This window comes from Puma concolor, chromosome E4, assembly GCF_028749965.1.
Source record: "Puma concolor isolate L17-30 chromosome E4, mPumCon1.1.hap2, whole genome shotgun sequence".
In the NCBI taxonomy this organism is placed as follows: domain Eukaryota; kingdom Metazoa; phylum Chordata; class Mammalia; order Carnivora; family Felidae; genus Puma; species Puma concolor.
The window spans coordinates 23,731,107-23,756,480 of NC_141683.1; positions in this window are offsets into that span (position 1 = coordinate 23,731,107).

Here is a 25,374-nt window from a genome sequence, read left to right on the forward strand (position 1 = left end):
GTTTAAAAATGTTTTTCTAAGGTCACACAACTAGTAAGTGACAGAAATGAGATTTTAATTGAGGCATTTGACTCCAAAGCAAGTTCTGCTAACCATTATATCACACGGAGGGAATGTAAAAATGAATTAAAAATGCACAACAGCCACAATATTTTGAAAATAGAAATCAACCACAAGATAAAATCAGGAAAGTATACAAATATATGGAGGTTAAATAACATGCTATTAAACAATGAATGGGCCAACCAAGAAGTAAAAGATTAAATAATGAAATACATGGAGACAAACGAGAATGAAAACATAACATTTTAAAATCTTTTGGGTGCAGTGAAAGATGTTCTAAGAGGGAAGTTTATAGCAGTACAGGTCAACCCCGAGATACAAGAAAAATCTCAAATAAATCTAACCTTACACCTAAAGAAGCTAGAAAAAGAAGAACAAACAAAACCCCAAACCAGTAGAAGGAAGGAAATAAAGATTAGAGCAGAAGTAAACAGTGTACAAACTAAAAACACTAGAACAGATCAATAAAACCAGGAGCTGTTTCTTTGAAAAGATCAACAAAATTGATAAACCTTTAGCCATTATCAAAAAAGACAGAAAGAAAGAAAGAAAGAAAGAAAGAAAGAAAGAAAGAAAGAAAGAAAGAAAGAAAGAAGATTACTCAAATGCAATCAGAAATGAAAGAGGAGAAATAACAACCAATGGCACAGAAATAAAAGAATTAAGAGAATATTATGAAAAAGTACATGCCAACAATTTGGACAACCTTGAAGAAAAGGATAAGTTCCAAGAAACACATAACATCCCAAATTGAGACAGGAAGAAATAGAAAATTTGAATGGACATTACCAGCAATGAAATTGAATCAGTGAACAAAAACTCCCAACAAACAAAAGTCTGGGACCAGATAGCATCATAGGTGAATTCTACCAAACATTTAAAGAACAGTTAATACTTATTCTTCTCCAATTATTCCAAAAATTACCATAGGGAGAAAAGCTTCCAAATTCATTCTATGAGACCAGCATTATCCTAATACCAAAACCAGACAGACACTACAAAAAAGTAGAACTACCGGCTAGTATCTCTGATAAACATACAAGCAAAAATCCTTAACAAAATATTGACAAACTGAATGCAACAATACTAAAAACAAATTATTCCCCACGATCAAGTGAGTTTTATTCCTGGGATGTAAGGGTGGCTCAATGTTCACAAATAAATCAATGTGATACATAGAAAGATTAAAAAAAATCATTTCAATAGAATCAGAAAAAGCATTTAACAAAGTACAACATCCATTCATAACAAAAACCCTCAATAAAGTAGGGTTAAATGGAACATACCTCAACATAATAAAGGCCATATACGAAACCCACAGCCAACATCATACTCAATGGTGAAAAACTAAGAGACCTCCCCTAAGATCAGGCATAAGACAGGGATGTCCACTCTCACCACTTTTATTCAACATAGCACTGGAACTCTTAACCACAACAATCAGACAAGAAAAAGAAATAAAAGGCATCCAAATTGATACGGGAGAAAACTTTCACTATTTGGCAGATGACATGATACTAAATATAGAAAACCCTAAAGACTCCACCAAAAGACTACTAACACTGATAAAAGAATTGGTAAGGTTGCAGGATACAAAATTAATATACAGATATCCATTGCATTTCTATACACCAATAATGAAGTAGCAGAAAGACAAATTAAGTAAACAATCCCATTTACAACTGAACCAAAAATAATAAAACACTTCAGAATATATTTAACCAAAGAAGTGAAAGATCCATACTCTGAAAACTATAAAACATTGATGAAATACACTGAAGACGACATAAACAAATGGAAAGATAGTCCATGCTCATGGATTGGGAGACAAATATTGTTAAAATGTCCATAATACCTTTTGAATTAGTATTTTTGTATTCTTTGGGTAAATATCTAGTGGTGCAATTGCTGGATTGTAGGGTACTTCTATTTTTAACTTTCTGAAGAACATCTGCACTGTTTTTGCAGAGTGACTGCATAAGCATAGGGGGGAAAAAAGGGAGAGAGAGGCAAACCAAGAAACAAACTCAACTATAGAGAACAAAATGATGGTTACCAGAGGGGAGGGTAGTGGGGGGATAGGTTAAATAGGTGATGAGGATTAAGGAGTGCACTTGTTGTGATGAGCACTGGGTGTTGTATGGAAGTGTTGATTTACTATAGTGTGTGCTTGAAATTAATATTATACCATATGTTAACCAACTGGAATTTAAATAAAAATTTTTAAAAAAGTCCACACTTGTTGGTTTACTATAATGTACACTTGAAATTAATATTATACCATAAGTTAACTAACTGGAATTTAAATAAAAAATTAAAAACTTGAAAAAAATGTCCAAAGAAATCTACAGATTTAATTCAATCCCCATCAAAATACCAACAGCATTTTTCACAGAACTAGAACAAATAATCTTAAAATTCCTATGGAACCACAAAAGATCCTGATTAGCCAAAGCAGTCTTGAAAAAAAGAACAAAACTGGAAATATCACAATCCCAGATATCAAGATATACTATGAAGTTGTAGTGAGTAAAACAGTAAGGTAGTGGCACAAAAATAGATACATAGATCCATGGAAAAGAAAAGAAAGCCCAAAAATAAACCCATGATTGTTTGGTCAATTAATCTTTGACCAAAAAAGGCAAGGATATGCAATAGAAAAAAGACAGTCTCTTCAACAAATGGTTTTGGGAAAACTGGACAGCAACATACAAAAGAATGAAATTAGACCACTTTCTTACACCACACACAAAAATAAGCTCAAGATGTATTGAAGACCTAACTGTGAGACCTGAAACCATAAAAATCGTAGGAGTACAGATAGTAATTTCTCTGACATTGGACATAGCAACATTTTTCTAAAGATGTGTCTTGAGGCAAGGGAAACAAAAGTACAAATACATTATCGGGACTACATCAAAATAAAAAACTTCTGCACAGTGAAGTTAACAATTAATGAAACAAAGTCAGCCTATGGAATGGGAGAAGATATTTGTAAATGACATATCTGATAAAGAGTTAGTATCCAAAATCTATGAAGAATTTATCAAACTGAACACCCCAAAACCAAATAATCCAGTTAAGAAATGAGCAGAAGATATAATAGACATTTTTCCAAAGAAGTCATCAAGATGGCCAAGAGGCACATGAAAAGATGCTCAACATCATTGATCGTCAGGGCTATACAAATCAAAACTATGATGAGATATCACCTCACACCAGTCAGAATGGCTAAAATTAACAACGCAGTAAACAATAGGTGTTGGCAAGGTTGCAGAGAAAGGGGAACCTTCTTACACTGTTGGTGGGAATGCAACTGGTGAGCCACTGAAAACAATATGTAGGTTTCTCAAAAGTTAAAAATAGAACTACCCTATAATCCAGCAATTGCACTACTAGGTATTACTGAAAGGATACAAAAATAACAATTCAGAGGGATGTATGCACCCCAATGTTGTACCAGCATTATCAACAACAGCCAAAATATGGAAAGAAACCAAATGTCCAGTAACTAATGAATGGATAAAAAAGAATGGATAAAAAAGAATGGATAAAGAATTCACCACAGACAGTTCAAATGAAGAGACTTCATAGGAAGTGCAAATGAATATTATTCAGCCATACAAATTTGCAATGACCTGCATGGAGCTAGAAAGTATCATGCTAAGCAAGATAAGTCAGTCAGAGAAAGACAAATACCAGATGATTTCACTCATACGTGGAATTTAAGATAGAAAAAAAAAAACATAGTTGGGGAAAAAAGAGGCAAACCATCACTCATCGTCAGGGAAATGGAAGTCAAAACTACAGTGAGATATCACCTCACACCTGTCAGAATATCTAAAATTAAAAATAAGAAACAAGTGTTAATAAGGATGTGGAGAAAAAGGAATCCTCATGCCTTGTTGGTGGCAATGAAACTGGGTGCAGCCACTGTGGAAAACAGTATTGGGTTTCCTTTAAAAATTAAAAATAGAGGCACCTGGGTGGCTTAGTTGGTTAAGCACTGAACTTTGGCTCAGGTCGTGATCTCACGGTTCATGGGTTTGAGGCCCACGTCAGGTTCTGTGCTGACAGCTCAGCGCCTGGAGCCTGCTTCAGACTCTGTGTCTCCCTCTCTCTCTCTGCCCTTTCTCTGCTCACACTCTGTCTCCCTCTCTCTCTCAAAAATAAATAAACATCAAAAAAATTTTTAAATTAAAAATAGAAATACCATATGATCCAGTAATGTCACTACTGGATATTTACCCAAAGAATATGTAAACACTAACTTGAAAAGATGCATGCACCCTATGTTTATTGGAGCATTATTTATAATAGCCAGATTATAAAAGCATCCCAAGTGTCCATTGATACACAAATGGATAAAGAAGAGTGTATATATACAATGGAATATTACTCAGCCATAAAAAATGAAATATTTCCATTTGCAACAACATGGATGGATCTAGCGAGTATAACACTAAGTGAAATAAGTTAGACAAAGACAAATACCATACGATTTCAATCATACGTAGAATTTAAAAAATAAAACAAATGAACAAAGCAAAAAAGAGATAAACCCCAAAACAGACTCTTAATCATAGAGAACAAACTGATGGTTACCAGAGAGGAGGTGGATGAGGGAATGGGTGAAGTAGGTGAAGGGGATTAGGAGTACACTCATCATGATGAGCACTGAAAAATGTATAGAATCGTTGAATCTGGGATTAATACAATACTGTATGTTAACTATACTGGAATTAAAATAAAAAAAATAATCCAGAACAGATGGTTCACCTATGTATAGTTGTAGAGGTAGAAATATAGTGTATATAAGCACAGAGAATATTCACCAAAGTTTCAAAAGTTGTTATTTGAAGATATTTTAGACTGAGTTTTGACAGAAATTAGAATTCACCACAAACATTTCAAATCAAGAGACTTTGTGGACACACTTCCCTCAAAAGTTGGTGAATATGTCATCAGGGGTAAAAGCAAACGATTAGAAGAGGCGCCTGGGTGACTCAGTCGGTTAACCATCCAACTTCGGCTCCAGTCATGGTCTCACGGTTCATGAGTTCGAGACCCGCATCAGGCTCTGTGCTGAAAGCTCAGAGCCTGGAACCTGCTTTCAGGTTGTCTCCCTTTCTCTCTGGCCTTCCCCTACTCATGCTCAGTCTCTCTCTCTCTCTCAAGAATAAATAAAACATTAAAAAAATAAATTAAAAAAATAACAAGTGGATGAGAAGATACCTAGAAAACTACTACGGAGGAACTATCACAGCCTTTTGCTGAAGAGACAAGGATAGTAAATATTTTTACTGGAGCCCAAAGACTATTGGCAACACAGAAATGGATACATGTACTGAGAAATGGCACAGAGGGAGTGGGAGAAGAATTACTTCAGCCTCTAGCAATTTTGCCTTCCTTTTTCTCCTCCTCCACCCCACTTTTTTTTTCCCCTCCTATTGCTCTAACCTGGCCAGAAGTGAGCAGCAGTATTGAGGTGGCTTGTGAAGGAAAATGTAATCAGTAGGGATTAGTCTTTCTGAGTACAGAGCAGGGTGGATGTGGGCAGAAAACTCTAGGAGCTAGGACGGAAGGGGTATCTCAAACAGAATATCCAGCACACTAATCATTAAATAATTCCATTTTTAAAATGTTTATTTTCTTAAATATTCTATTAGATATTTATTATAAAATTAAAATAAGTAACATGCAGCAACATTCTAAAACCACCAAGATGTTGGAACTCTGTATAAATATACTGTAAACTCATTAAGTGACAACTTTAGACGTATTAGTTTCACCGATATAGGATTTTTCTGAGATGCACTTATAATGATAAGCATCAGGATCTCATCAATGTCCAGAATTACTGATAGCAGCAAATTGGCCTCATTGATATTCTTAGCTTGATTATGAATCTATGAAGTATAAGAATTTTTAAATAACTCTCAGGTTAATGGTGAGCATTTGGAGTCATCTCTTTATAAGTTATGATGTTATTTTATTACCTAATGGATATAATTTCTAAATTAAAATGACATAATTATATTTTTCTCCATTACTAATAATCCTCGTCTTTCATTTTATCTTTTTAGTATTAGTATCACTTTGTACCCATCTGGAATTACAACATTTCCCATTTGAAAATTTTTATCAAAGGTCTTAGAACTATGAATTATGTCTTTTTCTTAGGGATTCTTTTTTAGCAGCTATTTTAATTGATTGGTACCAATTTCCCAAATGAGGTAATTTATCATCCAAAATGTAGTAATCTCTTTGGTTCAATATACACTTTTAATTATGGTTCTCTTTGGATGTGTTCCATTACAATCTAGAAAAGTGGAGGGCTATCTATTACTTGATTGTCAGAAAAATATATTTGCATATATTGTAATGGATAAAATGAAGCATTAATCAAAACCATGATATACTTTTTGTATGCAAAATTGGCTATAGAAGTTGCATAATGGCACTTTTTGCCTTAAAATGCATACACCCTTATAATACACATAATATTGTTTCAATGCGAGCAGTGATTTTAATGAATAGCATAAAACTTAATTATTTTGTGGATCATAACATGAAACCAAATTATTACTTTGAAAGTCCTTTTTGCTTTCTAATAGACAAAAATAGCTTATACTGAAAAAGATTAGTGAAAATGCTCAAATTATAACAACAAAAATACTACTTACAAATAATAAAAATCATAAAAATTACCAGACAACACTGGAAAAATTGAAATTGTCATCAAAGATATTTAAATATAAGGTGAAAAGGAAATCGCATGGAAGCAAGAAAAAATTACTGCGATGGTTTAAGAATAAAGACTGAAATTAAGTGTTTGTATTTGTTAGATGTGTGACTTTGGGAGAAGTGGTTAATATTCATCATACCAGGTTTCTTATCAGATGGTAGAAAAATGCTTGAACACATTTTATGTTTATTTATTCACTTGACTGTTTTTATTAGTTAATTTTTGGAGTATCAATGTATATAAAATATATAGTATAACCTATCGTTCTTAGAAAGTGGTCAATAGAGGTGAGTTGTGATTGGATTATTTTACTCATATATTTTAACATACTATTTTTTGATTAATGGTACTAATTAATATACATCCTTTCAGAACAATGCTACTAATTCAATAAGGAAGGCAAATGCAAGTATGTTGCATTTTCTCATCATAGGTTATGGATTTATTTTTAGTAAAGTATATTTTTCACCTTGTCTTCCTTAAAATCAAATCTATGTCTAGAGCATAATAAATTATGTAGTTCTTTCAAGTAAGGTGAATTAAAATCTACTACATTTGTTGCCTTCTTAACATATTTCAATTTGTTTTCTAGCAGAAAAGTTTAGGGGAACATCTAAAAAATATTTTATATGTTATATTTATTAATGTTATATATATATATATATATATATATATTCAGGAAGCTAGAATATACACTTGTTCTGTTACAAGCTAGAATTTATGTTGCTCTGTGAATACACCACCGAGCTTCTTTTGTTTTGCCTTTGAAATACATGCACATCTTGTTGGTCTGTCTTTCATCAATGCTACTGTATATGTATATGACATCAAACTTCTCACCTATTTCTAATGAAATAGATGAATTACATCTATTGTAATTGCCTCATAGCAGGAATACATCTATTGCCTCATAGCAAGAATTTGTTTTAAAAACTAACTCCCAGAAGGCAATGCTATGGAGATGATAAAATAATCAGTGGTTGCCAGGTGTTTAATGTTGGGGAGAAGGGTTGAATACTTGAAGCAAAAGCAATCTATTTAGAGCAATACAATGATTCTCTAGGATACTGTGCTTGTGGATACAGGGCACTGTGAATTTTTCAGTACACAGGGAACTTTACAGCATGAACCTTAAGGTACACATAGAAAATGTCTATTCTAGGATGGAATGCAGAAAGTGATAAAACAATAACCATATTATAAATATGTTGAACAACCTCACTGAAGGGAGTGTAAGAAAAAGCACTGACCTAAATAACTTTGAAAATGAGTGGAGTCTATAAAACTAAAGAAAAAAGAAACTTGCATAAGCAGTGTACTCTGTTTAATAAAGTTTTTTCCCACGAGGGTATAGATTTAGGATACTTATGTGCTATGCATATATTCTGGGATTGAACAATTAGGTAAATGGATGATAGTGGGGCATGGGATCCAGAGTTTTCACTGTTGGCATGAGAATTTACAGATAAGCAAAGAGAAAAACTAGAATAATCCATGTCATAATGGGTAAAAGCTGGAGGCATCAGTATGAACTCATATTTAGCTTACTAAATATATTCAGATACAGATATATACACATAGAAATATGTATATATAGGTGTATATACACTGGGCTTTACATTCACATACATTATTCTCTGCAGATAGAACCTAAATGCAGTGATCCACAGTAACATGCACTGTGCCCATATCTTGGTGTCTAATAATAGTCCCTAAGAAGTAGTACAAAGACCCAAACATAACATAGTCTAATCATAAAAATCAATTTACACACTTATGTATCACCAAATTCCTAAGACGGATCTACGATTTTCTACAGGTGAGAAACCTGAAACTCAGAGAGGTTACTTGCTAAGATCAATTAGTACTGAAATCATTTATTGTTAGCTCAAATTAAATATTCTATTTTCTACAATACCATACAATGTCACCAGTGTAATGAAAAATAATATTCTCAAAAGTATTACCCCAAAACACTGCACATTCCTTTGTCAATAATACATATATGTTCAGTATTCCCCAAATAAGGGGCAGGAAAACTATAATAACATATATTACAAAATGTTGTAAAATATCCAAACCCCTATGATAAGACAATAGTTTATAACAAGAATAATTTAATTAAGAGAAATTACTTAACATGTGGGCTACAATTAAGAAAAAACTAAAATGATTTGACCTAGAACATATAGATTGGCCTACTTTTAGAGAAAATATTTCCTATACCAATAGGAAAACTTGACTCCAAAATAACAGAGAGAACTGATTAATATTATGTAACTAGTTATTACAGAGTTTTTAATACAGCGCAGATATCTCAATTTCCAGTCTAGTCCCAGTATATCATATATCTCAATTTCCAGTCTAGTCCCAGTATATCATATAAAGCAATGAAATATTAATGCCACATTTACTACAAAATTAGACATTATTCCTGGAAGTAAGATGGCAAAATTTATTAAAAAGTGTAGATAGATGCAAATATATAAACTAATATTTATACATAAGTACATATATGCATGTATATGAATATATAGACAAATGAAAATAAATAAAAACTTTGAACCATTTTAAAAGAAATGATAGCAAAATATTTATCAGTGTGTATGCATCCCAAAACATATCATTTTTTTCAAAGCAATTCTATGATTGTGCCAATAATAGTTTGAGTCAGGTAAAAGCGATTTTACACTCTTTTCATGATAACGTATTTTAGTTGCCAATGTACTCAGTTACCAATGTTTTATAGGTAGCTATTTGGTAATTAACTTTCCCCTATGAAAATATTTAAAAACCATTTATTTTCTTAAAATTCTAGCATAATTGGGACTACTTCTAGGTAATATATTGAATTAGAAAAATCAAAGAGGCATATGGTGCTAAAAATACATCGATGATTTCTGTTTAGCTTCCACAGACTTCTTAGGCTTTTTCTCTGGGTCTGGTATATTGCATGACATCTATAAATTAATTCATTCAGGAAAGACTTTACAGGGTCTTTTTTTTTTTTTTTTTTAGTTTATTTATTTATTTTGAGAGACAGAGAGAGGAGTAAGAGGGAAGGGACACAGAGAGAGAAAGAGGGAGTGAGAGCATCTCAAACAGGCTCCCCACTGTCAGCACAGAGCCTGATGCAGGGCTGGATCTCACAAATCATAGACCATGACCTGAGCCAAAATCAAGAGTTGGATGCTTAACCAACTGAGCCACCTAGGCACCTCGTTCACAGGGTATTTTTTAAAGCTAAATCTTGAAGCATCTGTCAAAGCTCTGGCTTTAAAAAGTAGAAAAGTCTCCAAAGTCCAATTTCAAAATGTGCTGTATATAAAAGGATAAGCCAGTTTCTTTTTTTTTTTTTTTTTTTTAATTTTTTTTTTTTTCAACGTTTATTTATTTTTGGGACAGAGAGAGACAGAGCATGAACGGTGGAGGGGCAGAGAGAGAGAGGGAGACACAGAATCGGAAACAGGCTCCAGGCTCTGAGTCATCAGCCCAGAGCCCGACGCGGGGCTCGAACTCACGGACCGTGAGATCGTGACCTGGCTGAAGTCGGACGCTTAACCGACTGCGCCACCCAGGCGCCCCTAGCCAGTTTCTTAAACTTATTAAGATTTTGTTGACTTAGTTGCCAAAAGAACCTTACCTATGACGTAGAGACTGGAAGATATTAAACAACCCCATTTTTCCTTCCTGTAAACACTACTGTACTATTTTTCAAACCTTTTTGCAGTCACATATAGCACCGAATTGAGTTCTAGTCAATGGACAATGAACCAAAGTGATGTGCAATACTTACAAAATTGAGTCATATACACAACAAACAAACAAAACCAAAACCCATAGACAATCCTTCATGAGCTTTTTCACCTATGGGCTGGAGGCCATAGTCTAGAGTAAACTTGAAATCCACTTATAAAGTACATATGGCAGCCTCTTCATTCGCACTTATACCTAAATAACTGTGTGAACAGCCACCTCCATGTTCACTATGTAGTCTGTGGACAGAAATTTTGAGTTGCTTTGGTCTTCTTATGAGAACAAGAAACACATTTCTTCTATTTGAATTACTGTTTATTTTGGGCTGTTTTTGTTTCTGCTGTTGTCCTACGCTGAGAAATGTGACCCATATGGTAAGGTTATTAGGTGACTGAATAAGAAAATATCAAGATTTTAGCACAGTAACTGACACTAGATGTCAATAAATGATAACAGGATCTGAGCAAATACACAGAAGATCTGTAGGTATATAACAAAAATATCCACGTTGGACAGAAAACTTGTCCATCTGGGTGAACAAATTAGAAAAGGGACCCTTCCTCCATACTGATGTAGTCTTTGGTTAATGTACTTGGTTCAGCAAAGGGAGCTAACTTTCCCCATTATACTTCCCTTAGGTATCTGTTTGAGGTAGAAAAACTGGACAACCATTTGGAGTTATTTTTTTTTTTATGTTTCTATTTAAATTCAAGTCAGTTGACATACAGTGTAATATTAGTTTCAGGTATATAACATTGGAGTTATTTTTAAATAGCAATAAAAATATTTGAGGTAGACTCAAGCATGAGAAAAGTATTTGTAAAAGTGAGCGTTCTGAAAAAAAGTGATAAAGTATCTGACGGATGGTGTGAATGGATGAGCAAAGACACAAGAAAAATGGATTGGACTGTGTGAGGAGATGACACTGAAAGGACATAAGACAGTATCTTAACATCCAAGCTGTTAATAGTCCTGTGCTCAATGTAACTTATAAGTGAACATGTTGGATGATTTAGGTAGGAATCAAACTACAAATATAATGCACAAGAATCATTGGGGAGCTTGATAAAAATTTATTTTCTCCACACAAAGAGATCTTCTTATAGACAGCATGTCTTGTGACACATGAATCTGTGTATTTTATAAATACATCAGCTCTTTCTGGAGCTGGTGATTCTGGAAACATGCTTTAATGTTAATTTTTATGTTTATTTTTTTACTTTTCAGAGAGAGACAGAGCACGAGTGGCGGAGGGGCATAGAGAGAGGGAGACACAGAATCTGAGGCAGGCTCCGGGCTCTGAGCCATCAGCACAAGCCGTCTAACGCCAAGCTAGAACTCACGAATGGTGAGATCATGACCTGAGCGAAAGCTGGACACTTAACTTACTGAGCCACCCGGTCACCCCTGGAATATGCTTTAAAAAAACTTCTTAAAACTCTCCTCAGATTCTACTTCTCAATAGGAAGCCCTATGTTTATGAAGTAAATGATTTGTCTAATATTGACCCTTTGCTGTAATTTATGTAAGATACCAGGGATATAACCACAACTAAATCATGATTTTCCATCTCAAGGAGATGTACATATAAGAAGGATCACACAATTCTAAAAATCTTAAATCTGTGATATACACAGAAATAAAATGTAGGCACAGATTAGCAAAGTAATTTCGAGGAAGAGTGATTTAACTTTGCTTGAAGTGTAGGGATAGAGAAAGTTTCCCAAAGGGGGAAAAAAAAAAAAAACTAGTAAAACTCTTAAATGGTAAAAATAAGAATTGACCATTTAGGAAACAGAACAAAAAGATTTGGGCAATAGAAAGAACTTAGGGAGAAAATGGCTATTTGAAATGCTTTCTGTGTTTACCAAACTAAATGCAATCTAGCCGTGCTTGTATTTCAAACACCAGGAGGGTAGAGTGGAATACAGAAAAACAATTATTTTTGAAAAGAAACAGATTTTCTAAATGTAATTTGATTTCTTGAGAACACAGTATTGCACTGAAGCAGTAACAGTACCTCAGCACCTTTGCCATGCATAGACTTGTCATAACCAAGAGAAAAGTGTGTTTTCATATGTTCTTTGGTATTAGATTGGTTGCAGGGTGTCAGATACAGCAGTTTGACTTACATCATTTACACCATTTCAGTTCCATGCACACAGTTTTTAAGCCAAGTCTTAGTTTCCTTGTCTGTATAAACTTCACATAACTATGATTAGGGTTGAGTGGGAAAGAAAAAAAGTCATGAAATGTGACTGGCATCATGTCTGTGACCTTGTAAACACATCCAGATCATTTATGTTTGTAGGTGTTGTATAAGTGATGGAAACCTGATACTAAGCATATACACTCCTAGAATGTTGGAACTGTCAAATTTGGGCATCACCTATTTTGGGAACATATTACACAAATTTTCCACAATCTCTTACAGAAATGAAAAGCAGAGAAAATACTTCCTAACGCTTTCTATAGGACCTGCATTATCCTAATAACAAAAACAGACAAATCATTATAAGAAAGGAAAATTATAGACCGATATCTATCACAAACATAGATGTAAAACAAAATGTTAGAAAATCCCATTCAATAATGTAGAAAAAGAACTATGCACCATGACCAAGTGGAACTTATTCCAGGTATGCAAGGCTGGTTCAACGTTCAAAAAGTAATTAACATAATCCATCACATCAACAGATTAAACAAACATTAAAAACATTATAATAATAGGTGCTGAAAATGTATTTGACCTAGTGGTTATGAAAACTCTCAGCAAAATAGGAATAGAAGGAAATTTCCTGAGCTTGATAAAGGACATCAACAAAAATCTACAAAGAGCATCATACTTAATGGTGAGAAACTAGATGCTTCCTTACTAAGATCAGAAACAAGGCAGGGATGTTCTCTTCTGCTACTCTTATTTGACACAATAGCAAAGACAATTCGAGAGAGAAAGACCGTCTTTTCAACAAATGGTGCTGACATAACTGGCATCATCATACAAAATGATTAAACTAAACATAGACCTTCTACCCTTCACAAAAATTAACACAAAATGAATAAAACACCTTAAAGTAAAATGCAAACCTATAAAACTTCTAGAAGATAACATAGAAGAAAACTGATGTCCTTGGCTTTCATGATTACTTTTTAGGTACAACACAAGAGCACCATTAATGAAAAAAAAATGTATAAGTCAGACTTCATTAAAATTAAAAACTTCTGCTCTATAAAAGACACTATTAAAAGAATAAAAAGACAAAGCCAAAGACTTTGATAAAAGCTTTGTAAAACAAGTGAGTGATAAAGTACTACTGTCCTAATTATACAAAGAAATCTTAATATTAAATAATAAGAAAACAAACAACTCAATTAAAAAATGGGCAAATGATGCAAAAGACACCTCATCAAAGAATACACACAAACACATACACAGGATAGTTGGAGAATTGTCACCTTTACTATTATTCAATGTCCTCCTTTATCCCTAATAATATTCTTTACTATAAGGTCTCCTTCTGAAATTAATCTAGCTAATCTAGCTTCCTTTGATTAGTATTTGAATGGTATCTCTTTCTTCATCAATTTACTTGTAATGTACATATGTCTTCATATCAACCACTTTTTTCTTTTTGTAAACAACATATAGTTGGGTCATGTGGGTGTTTTTGTTTTTGTTTTTGTTTTTTTATCTACTCTGATAATCTCTGTCTTTTCATTGGTGTATTTAGAACACTGATATTTGAAGTGATTTTTTTTACTATAGTTGGAATAATATCTACTATGCTTTATATTGTTTTCTACTCCTTTTTCTTTATTTTTTTTGTTTTCCACTATTTTTATGCATTTTTTGGTTTTAATTAAGCATTAATCTAAGTCCATTTTTCTCCTATCCTATCATACCAATTATACTTTATTTCTCTTTTTAGTGTATCCTTAAATTTGCAATATGAATTTACAATTGGTCCAAATCCTCTTTCAAATAACACTATAGCACTTCATGGGTCATGCGTGTAATAATACTCCTATAGAAGAGTATTCTAATTCTTTATTCCTGACTCTTACTGATTCTTTCATATCACTTATTCATTAGTGATAATTACTGAATAAATTGTTGTTATTATTTTGGATAAATGCTATTTTTTAGATCAAGAATAAGCATGAAGAAGATCTTACTTTATCCTCCTTGATTCCTTCTATAAATCCCTTCCTTTCTTTGGGTAAATCTGAGTTTCTGACTTATTTAATTTCTTTCTGAAAAACTTGGTTTAACACTTCTTACAAGGCAGAACTATTGGCAAAAAACTCTCTCATTTTTGTTGTTGTTGTTGTTGTTCTAAGAAGGCCTTTATTTACCTTTCATTTATGGAAGATAATACACTGTATACAAAATTCCAGTTTGATGGTTTTTTTTTTCTTTCAACACTGTAAGTATTTTGCCCACTGTCTTCCCTGTATGGTTTCTGATGAAAATTTCCATGTAATTCTTACCCTTGTTGCTCTCTAGGGAAGGTGTTTTCTTTTTTCTGACTTCCTTCTAGATTTTCCTCCTTATCTTAGATTTTCCACAGTTTGAATATGTTATTACATGTACACATATACACATATATGTGGGGGAGCTTTATTTTAAATTGCTTAAGGAATTTATTTAAAATATTTTTAAAAAAGAAAAAAAATATTTTAAATAAATTCCTTAAGCAATTGTAGGGGTGGGTAACTTCAAAATCGGTAGAGCAGGCTAGAGGCTGGAAATTCAGGCAGAAATTTATGTTTCATTATTTCATTTTTGATATCACATTGCTTTATTGCTGTCTTGAGAATTCCAGCTTTGTGGGATACCTCAGTCTTTGTTCTTAAAGCCGTCCACTGGTTGGATGAATCCCACTCACTGTAAATAGAGTAATCTGCTGTCTATTGATTTTAATGTTAATTATGTCTAAAAAAATACTTTCACAGAAAAAACTACACTAGTGTTTACCTGAACAACTGGGCACCACAGGTTAGTCAAATTGACACATAACAGTAACCATCATACCTAAATTAGATGTTTTTAAATATTTATTTATTAGTTTTGAGAGAGAGAGAGAGAAAAAACAGGGAGCAGAGAGAGAGAGAGAGAGAGAGAGAGAGAGAGTGAGTCCCAAGCAGGCTCCATGTTGACCGTACAGAGCCCAAAGAAAGGGTTTAAACTCACAAACCGGGAGATCATGACCCTGAGCCAAAAGCAAGAGTCAGATGCTTAACTGACTGAGCCCCCGGGTGCCCCAAATTAGATATTTTTAATATTTTTACTGCTTGGTGCTCTCTGAGCTTCCTGGACCTGTGGTTTGCTGCCTATAACTAACTGGAAATTTTTCATTCAATTTTTTTTTCTATTCCCTCATCATTCTTCTCTGTCTAGCATGCTCATTACATATATGTTACACTTTTTTCTTAAGTGTCCCTCATCTTTTGGATATTTTATTCCATTTTTTTTCTTTTCATTTCAGTTTCAGAAATTTTCCTTGATATTTCTTGAATTTCACTTATACCTTCCTGGCCATGTCCTAATGATGAGTCCATTAAAGACATTTTCCATTTATGTTACACATTTCAAAATAGCTACTTTCCCCTTCTTTTTCTCAGGAAGGGAAGCACAGGGCAATTTTCTCAGATCTTTATTGTGAGAGTCTGATAGGGCTCCTGGAGGCACAACCCACAAAAATGTGTGAATGTGTGTGAGTGTGGTGGGAGGCAAAGACTGGTCTCCCCTAGGAGTTTTTCATTCTTATATTTGTCCACACATGTGGTTGTCAACAATTTCACCAAATATAGTTTAAGTTTTCCCATCCTGGTGCTAGTTCCTGAAAAGGTTTTTGCCCTTGGTCTTCTCTCCAGATAACCTGTGATTTTCTGTATCCAATTGTCTGTCTCTCCAATTGTGGGGGTAGCAGTTTGCCTTGTGACTTAAATTTTCTACTGGAGCTAAAAAAAATAATGTTGATTTTCAGTTTGTTCAGCTTTTTTACAGTGTTGATGAGGAGTGATGGCTCCCGTTTCTTATATTGTACCCTGGAAGTAGAAGACTTTCACCTTTACTTTAAATGAAATGAAAAGAAAATCCAACAAACAAATCAACAAACAAGACATGTTTTGGGCTCCTTATTTACTCCAAACACTCTATTTTCTACATTTACTCCCCATTTTACTCATCCTCAGCCTGTTGTCTGCTTCCAGATGGCCTCAATCTTCAGCCAAGAGTTGAACTGCTCTCACCAAGGTCACACTTTCCTAATTGTGAAACCTAAATGATATTTCTTCTCTTTTTATTTTGTACATATCCTGTAGGTGACCTCACCACTTCCTAAAAGATTATTTACTAAAACAGCCTCCCCCAAATAACACATCAGTTCCTCCACATTTGTTAGTTTATCTCAGAGAATGACATCCCCAGTCACCAATTACACTAGTTAAGAATCTGAAATTCATTCATTCTTTTTATAGGTGTGTGTATATATATATATATATATATATATATGCACATATATCCATTCTATTTAGAGGTGTGTATTATATATTTATACACATATGTATATACACATATATATATATATGTGTATATATATATATATATATATAAATTCAGTCCCCTAGCATAAATTTTATAATACATAAAATATGCAAAAACAATACATCATATTTTACTCAAGTTTATGATCATTAAATTTACATAAGTACTTCAGATGCTCTAAATAATGTGCATCCATAGGCACAAGTTTCATTTATTCCCTATATTTATTATTATGAAATTATTGTTAATAATTTACCTAAATACTAGCATATATATGCAAAGGATAGAGCAACAAAAAATAGAATTCAAAGAAAAGAAATAACAGATCCACAAAAATAAAACTTTTAATGTTAAGCCAAAATTCTATTATAATAAATCAAAAATCATGTACATGTTCCTCAAGATATAGACTTAGAGAAGAAAAGCACAGTTTGGGCTTGGCAGGTACAATTCAAATATTAAAATCCAGCTTTCATTTTTCTGTAGAGAAAAACCTTTTATAAATGTGAAAGGTGTTTTTGCACACCATACAAAATGGGACCCAACTGTAGCATGAAATGCCATGGGTTTGAAAGACTTTTATCATCAAAATCTGTATTTTTTGTTTCCAAAAAAGGTACTAGTCCTTTGCTATAGGTTATCTTTGAACTCCTGATAGCTTGAAATAATCCAAGACAGAAACACTAACAAAAACAAAATCATCAGTAAAATAATATATTTCATTGTGAATATATTTATTACAAGTACAAATTATAAAAGTAATTATATAAATTACCTTAGTGTATGCTTCTTGTAAGCCTGATGCTTTGGTCTTCCCTTGTAACAGCATCACTACCTGAATGTTTTGCTTGTCTGCATTCTAACTCAAAAGCAAAATTTGAATATACATGAGAGATTGTATAGATCTCATGAATCAGATTCTTTATACAGATAATACCATATCTTCCCATGCAAACACTTTAAAAGTATATTATGGTATTGATATTACGTTGAAGATACTTTGGGCAGAGACATAGTTAGGTTTTGGTGGTGAGTGAGGATACAGAATATTGAAATGTTTCCTGCAGTAAATGCAGAATCCATTTTTAGAAGTTCACTGATAGTCGGGTGGAGAACAGTTTCAGGAAGAGGCAACTGAAATTGGGACCCTAGGAAGAGACTATTGAAATCCCACCAATGGAAATGGGAAACATTATTTAGAAATATTCTAATAGGGAATGGCAATATGAGGACTTTACAGAGTAAAATTTGGAGGTGCAAGAAAGAGAGGAGTCAAGAATGATTCACAGCCTCTTTTCCAGCTGGAAGCAGAGTGAGTTTAAGAGTTAAAAGAAGATTCTAGGGGCGCCTGGGTGGCACAGTCGGTTAAGCGTCCGACTTCAGCTAGGTCACGATCTCGCGGTCCGTGAGTTCGAGCCCCGCGTTGGGCTCTGGGCTGCCGGCTCGGAGCCTGGAGCCTGTTTCGGATTCTGTGTCTCCCTCTCTCTCTGCCCCTCCCCCATTCATGCTCTGTCTCTCTCTGTCCCAAAAAATAAATAAACGTTGAAAAAAAAATTTAAAAAAAAAAAAAAAAAAGAAGATTCTAGCTGTGTCAGATACTCTGAAGTTAGAAACAACTTAATTTTCTAGAACTAAAGGACAGCCAACGAGAAGTTTGCACAGAAGCTAATTAAAAATAAATAAAGTTTAAAAAAGGAGGCAAATTTTCATGAGAAGGAAAAGATAAGCACCATCCTAAGGAATATAGGTAAATATTCTGGAATAAATCAGATGGCTAGGATGACTGTTTAGGAAATCCAGCAACTTTGGTATACTTGTGGAACCCACACCAACATTTGTCAGCAGGATGGGGGTATGCGTAGTGTGAGATGCAAGGTCTAAAAATTGCTACAGCACGTTAGTTTCACCAAATATCCAATGACACTTTGTTAACCTCAGCAACACTTTAGTTAAGGTGCTAGGCATTGTGAAATCATAAGTTGCATGGAGTTACCCAAACTTGAGGTTGGCAGATAAACGTGTGTGGTTATGGGAAAATGAATTAAAAGACAATTATCCTGAAAATTTTGTGTGCCACCCAAGACTTTCTCCATAGACTGATAGAAAAATCTAATATATTTATTTTATCTTTATAATTCCAGCAATGATTTTATTGATCTGAAATGATTAATATGTGAATTAATAAAATTAATGTAATTATTTTCATGTTATATTACACTAGTAGCCAAAGACATTGAGTTATTCAATAACATTATGGTTTCAATAAATTAAGTAAGCATTTGTTTCAAATAGATATTGTAAATAAATCTTTTTCACTAATATTCTCAAAAATATTACTTTCTAATATTACTTTCTAATTTAGCGACTAACCTTTGTGTACTATGAAAAGCCTTGATAACTTCCTCTTTTACTTTCAATTAGATTTAAAGTTGTATTACATAAGTCTCAAAATAAAATAATTTGAATTTCTTTCTTTAGAAATTAGGCTCTTGACAAAGCGATATTTCTCTTTCATGGGTTTGCTTTAATAGATTTTAAAAATTTCTTTTTTACCTTTTAAAAAATATCTTTTGCTTATAAAGCAAAGATGGGAGAGTGTGTTTAACTATGCAAATTTAAAGGACAAATCACTGAACACCAGCAAGCACTCATTCTAGAGAATAATAAAGTAAACAAGTAAGACTCCTAGGTTAATAAAAATGTCACATGTTATTAAGTTTGATGGCAGTGTAGATATAAAGTACACATGATCAATTTCTATTTTAGTCTTAAACCTCATTATTGTTTATTAAAGTGTCAAATCAACATGATTCTTGTTTGCTTTGCATGCACCTCATGAGTTATTGGTAATTTTAAAATGCCTGAAAGGACTGAGCCTGTTACCAAACTAATTTTCTTATTACGTATTAATGAAAAAGATAAAATATTCAGAGAATTTTTGGTGATGCTATGCTATTGATATTTCACCCTCCTAAATGTTGTAAATATGGGTTTTCTAGAACTAAGCCTAAGCTTCAAGAATGGGAGAGAGAGATCAGATGGACTCCGGGCAGGATGAAATACTGGATGCCAAAAACGTGGCAAGAGCCAGCTGTGTGTCCTATTGAGCAAATTCCTTCAATCAGAGCTAGACCCTAGCTCTTCAGCAAATTAATATCCACAATGTGATTCTACTGTTTGACCAGGCAAGGACAGAGCTTCATTTTTGGATGTGTTAACAGGTAGACTCAGGAGAGACTCAAAGAGAGCCATGAGACAATAAGCATGGCATTTTTCTCATTGTGGGAAGAGTAAGGCCTTTACTCCAGTTGTGAAATCAGTGACTGGGAAAATTTACCCAAATATGAGGAAGCACAAAATTTCTAAATGATGTGTTACTTTCTCATACCCTTTGACATAAGGTGCTTATCATATAAAGTCATTACCATTGAAGTGAATCAACAATGCATTTCCCCCATGATTTCCAAACCGCTAGGCTCAGTCTAACAACAGAATGAGAACTTGGAAGCAGATGTGCAGCAAGAAAGCCCATTGAACACAGTGTAATGTATCTCTACCACAGAGCAATTTTTTTAGGGTAAACTGTCTTCCAAGATTGCATTGTAGACATAATTACAGACCCTACTATTTTAAGAATTTGTAGCTCTTTCTGGAAGGTAAAAGAGGTAATAATTAATTAGGTAATTCAAAATAGATTATTGAACACTTAGTATGTGTCAGCTACTGTCTTAGGTGCTAAGAATACATTGTTGAGTTAAACTGGCAAAAACCCCTATCTGCCCACACGGAGTTTATATTCTAATGAGAACAAATAAAAAGTATAATTCTTAAGTAAGCAAATTATATAATAAACTGTGATAAATGCCTTGGACAAAAGTTAAAACAGAGATCAAAAATACAAGGTATAATTTATAGAGTTATGTAAAGCAGACCACACTGAGGTAATATTTGAAGGGTGAAGAGAAAAAGGTGAGAGAAATAACCATACAGATATATGGAGGAAAACATCCCCAATTTAAGGGTTCAGTCAGTGAAAAGTTCATGTGGCAAGAGTGTTGCAGTGTTTAAGGAACATCAAAGAGGCTGAATTAACTGGAGTAGAATAAAAAAGCTACAGAGTTAACATGGATCCAGACTGTGTAGAGCCCAGTAGGTCATTATGAAACTTTTGGTTTCTAGTCTGAGAAAAATAAGGATCTACTGGGGGGAAACTGAGAGGAGTCTGGTATCATCTAAACTAGTTATTAATAGGATCATTCTGAGTGATGTGTTGAAAATAGTCTCTATGGAAACAAAAGCGGAAGAAGGGCAAACAGTAGGAGGTTATTGAAATAATATACATCAGAGATGATGGTAACTAAGACCACATGCCAGCTATGGGATAATGGGAGGCAATCAGACTCTAGCATTGTTTTGAAAATAGAGCCCACAGGATTTTTGGATGGATTAATTAGAATTATGGGAGAAAGAGTAATTAATTATAATTGCAACTGTTTGGCCTATAAGGATAGAATTACCAATAACTGAGATGCTGAAGATTGTGAGCGAGGGATTTGGAGAGACATGTAGAAGAAAATGAGAAATTCAATTTGACCTGGTATGTCTGAAGTGCCTACTAGACATGTGAGTGGAACTATCAGATCAGGATTTTCATGGAGAAGTGGGGCTGAAGCCAATCATAAAGCCTGTCAACCCAAGAATCTGAATAAGATCACCAGCACAGTGTTTGCAGATAAAGAAGAAATATATAGAAGTTGAGCACTCTACCGCTAAGAAGTCTGGGAGAAGAAGAAAAATGATCAAAGAAAATGGAGGTTTTCTTACTAGGTTTCTAAGAAGAGTCACATAGGAGGTTAAATAATACTTACTGATAGTTTAAGTAAGATTAAGACTGAGAGTTCACTGTTCATAGCTTTATAACCCTGTGGTTATGGTGACCACAAAAAGACCATTTTCAGAGGAGTGTTTAGAAACACCTGAAGATGTAAGAAAGAATAGGAGGAAAATTTGGAAACAGAGAGACTAAACCACTCCTCAGGAACTTTGCTGCAAAAGGGAGCAAATAAATGAATTGAGAACTTAGGGGATAAATGTAGGTTAATTTTTTTCTTGTAATAAAAAACAAAATACATTTCTTGTATGATAATTCATATGATCGAGTAGAGAAGGAAAAAATGATGGGGAAAAAGAACTACTTAAGTAACATCCTTAACTTGGTATAGTTGGCTGAGACTTATTCGCAAGTAAAGGGATGCAGGAACAGTAACTACAGTAAGAAGGAAAGGTAGGTGGATTGTTTGATTTGGCAAGGTGGATAATAGAAGTGCTTTTATAATTGCTTCAATTTTCTCCTTGACATAGGAAGCAAGGCATCTGTTGAGAGTAATGATTGAGGAGTGATGTCAAATATTTTAGAAGAGAAGAGTCAATTAGGAGAGAGGATGAGTGAATGGATTACAGAAATAGGCCATGATTGCCTTGCAATGTCAGTGGCCCTGAGGTTAGAATTTGTTTCTGCTGCAGCAAGAACTATTTTGATGATTTCACAGGAGATTGATATTGAGATCAAGTAAGAATACATTTACAGGGTCACATAGTAAGTGGGTGAATCTCACATAATAGCATTTGCCCTCTTCAGGTTGAATTCTAAAGAAGAAAATATTAACCTGGAGAATGTACTATCTAAATAAAGCAAAAACAAAGTGCAAAGCAAATCTGACCTCTTGAGTATAAAAGTGCACTAGTACTGATCTCCTTCCTGTGGAAGACATAGCTTCTGGAGAGACATTCTAAGAAGTCGAGGCTCCCACCAGAAGATGCCACTTCCCAGGCAATAGAAGTCTCAGACACTTGATGAGTCCTATCTGGGAGGACAAAAAAAAATTATGACAGACCATTTAAAATCAGAATTTATTATGCCTGCCAGAATAATGACACTGTTTTTTTTTAATTTGATCCTCCACATTTCATAACTACTCAAATATTTCTAAGTGCTTCTTGTGATGCCAAACAAGCACTTGCCGGTTGTGCTAACATATGAGACCAAATGACAGGAACTAGTGCTCCAAAAAAGGGACTAGAGCATTTTGATTTATGAAAGACATGAGTTCAAGCCAGGAGGCAATCCCCAAAAATGAATTTAGGAAAGAGGAAGTTGTTTCCTATTCTTGAAAAACAAAACAAAACAAAAATAAAACAAACAAAAAAACAAACAAACAAAAACCTAGTGCTTAGGAGAAGAAAAGATGAGCAGGATGAGTGCATTTCCAAGATTGAAGTTATCTAGATTACACAAATTAATATGTAGTGTATATATTTTTTCTTATTTCCTCCTCCTCCCTATAGAGAACAAGGTATTGGATAGGAGACTGAGTTTTCTTGGATTGGCTGTGGTCAAATGAAGAAATATGGAAGTTCTAGTGAAATAGTGAATAATTCCAAGATCTAGGTTGTGAAACCTCTCTCTTTTGCTTTCACTCACTCTTTAATTATAAACCATTTCATCACAAAGCCAGTTATAGAACTATTTTCTGGAAACAGTTGAAATGTTGAAATGTTGGTGCTTCTCCCCCTTCTTCTTGAAAAGGGCAGAGTCAATTGACTTCAAAGGACCAGAGAGCACAGTTAACAGATATCATGAAGGTATGTGTTGGAAAATTCACAAATGCAATGTAGAGATTACTGAATTCACCAAGTTATAAAAGTAGAGGTTCCATCTAGGTTAACTAATATCTCAAAGAATCAGAAAAGACTCAAATTTGGGGTTATTCTCAGTTCTGTGAATTATTCAAACATCTTATTTTTCTTTCTTCTACCCTCCCATACATTTTTGGACATTTCCTACTCATGATCATCTAAATTAAGGAATAATATGGGAAAGAGAAAAAGTAAGATTCAAGTTAGTTCTGCTATGGCTAATAGCTCCATTAATAACTTTCTGATTTAGAAGTTCCCTGAATAGTAATTATTACCCCAGGGTACTGAATAATTTTTAGTGACCTAAGAATAGGAATGTAGCAGTCTAAGTGGCCTTATATGATTTGGTATATACTATAAGCTTTTAGAATTCATGTTTGTGATTATCTAACCTTGGCTGCAAAAAGGCTGTCCAAACAAATGTCAGCTTTTGTAGGAAGAGCTTCTTAGGTCAGAATAGTGCTATGTGGCACCCACCAAGTATCTAGAAAAAGAGAAACCCTGGCAGAGTAATGTTCAGAGTTGTATCTGAGTACGTTATAAATTTAACTCGAACAATGCACCACCGGCGATTTTGTCCTAATCAAGAATATCAGGATGTAAAATTAGTAGCATTAGAGATATTGCCAAATTCTGGATTTCAAAGTAATTTAATAATGAAATACCATTCTCTTTTAATAAGCACTTATATATTATGGATAAAGGAACTCTTTTCTGAAGTATGTGCTGATAGGAGGGGTAAAGATATTATAAAAAACTAAGATTTATTCAGTGAGTGGTATTATTGTGATGTATACTTTTTTTTCCTGATGATTTTAAGGCTTAATTCAATATTCTTGCCTTGAGCAAGCAAAGCAAATGAAAATATGTGACACTAACAGTTAATTGTTGGACTAAACCGGCTGTTAGCATTTTAGTTGTTCCATTCCAATGACTTCCATTCTGTGGAACAACCAAATTAATCAACCTTAATCTATTTTGTGTGTGGTGGACGATTGGTGCAGATTCTATATTTTGAGTTCTCAACAAAACACAGGTCCCTTTTCTTTTATACTTTCCAAGGCCAATGTGTAGGTTAAAAACACATAATCAGGTTAAAACATGAAGACTGTTTAGACAGGATAAAATAAAATCATCTGTAACATAAGAGTTTCCAAATCAGTGAAGTAACATAGGTGTTACTTAGGTCCAAGAAATTTATTTCATGAGACATATATGTTCTCAGGACAAGCAAAAACAAACAAAAAAAGAATTGTATTGATAAAAGTCTGATTATCAATTTTTATAACATTTCAAAATCACGTGAGCCATATAGATTTTGGAAAAAATAGTAGAAACAAGAGTGGAAAACAGTGGCATTGGCTTTTCCTTATTTAACAATATGTTCAGCATAATTATATTATTTAAGGATTAACTAAATATTATCACTAAGAGATTAATTCACCACAGTATGACTGAAGCTATCCTAATGTTTTAACAACTTGTTAATTTCAAATAAGACTTGCAAGAATCTGCAAGAAAATAAAATAAGAATTTCTTATGTGCATCTTTCACTCAGCTG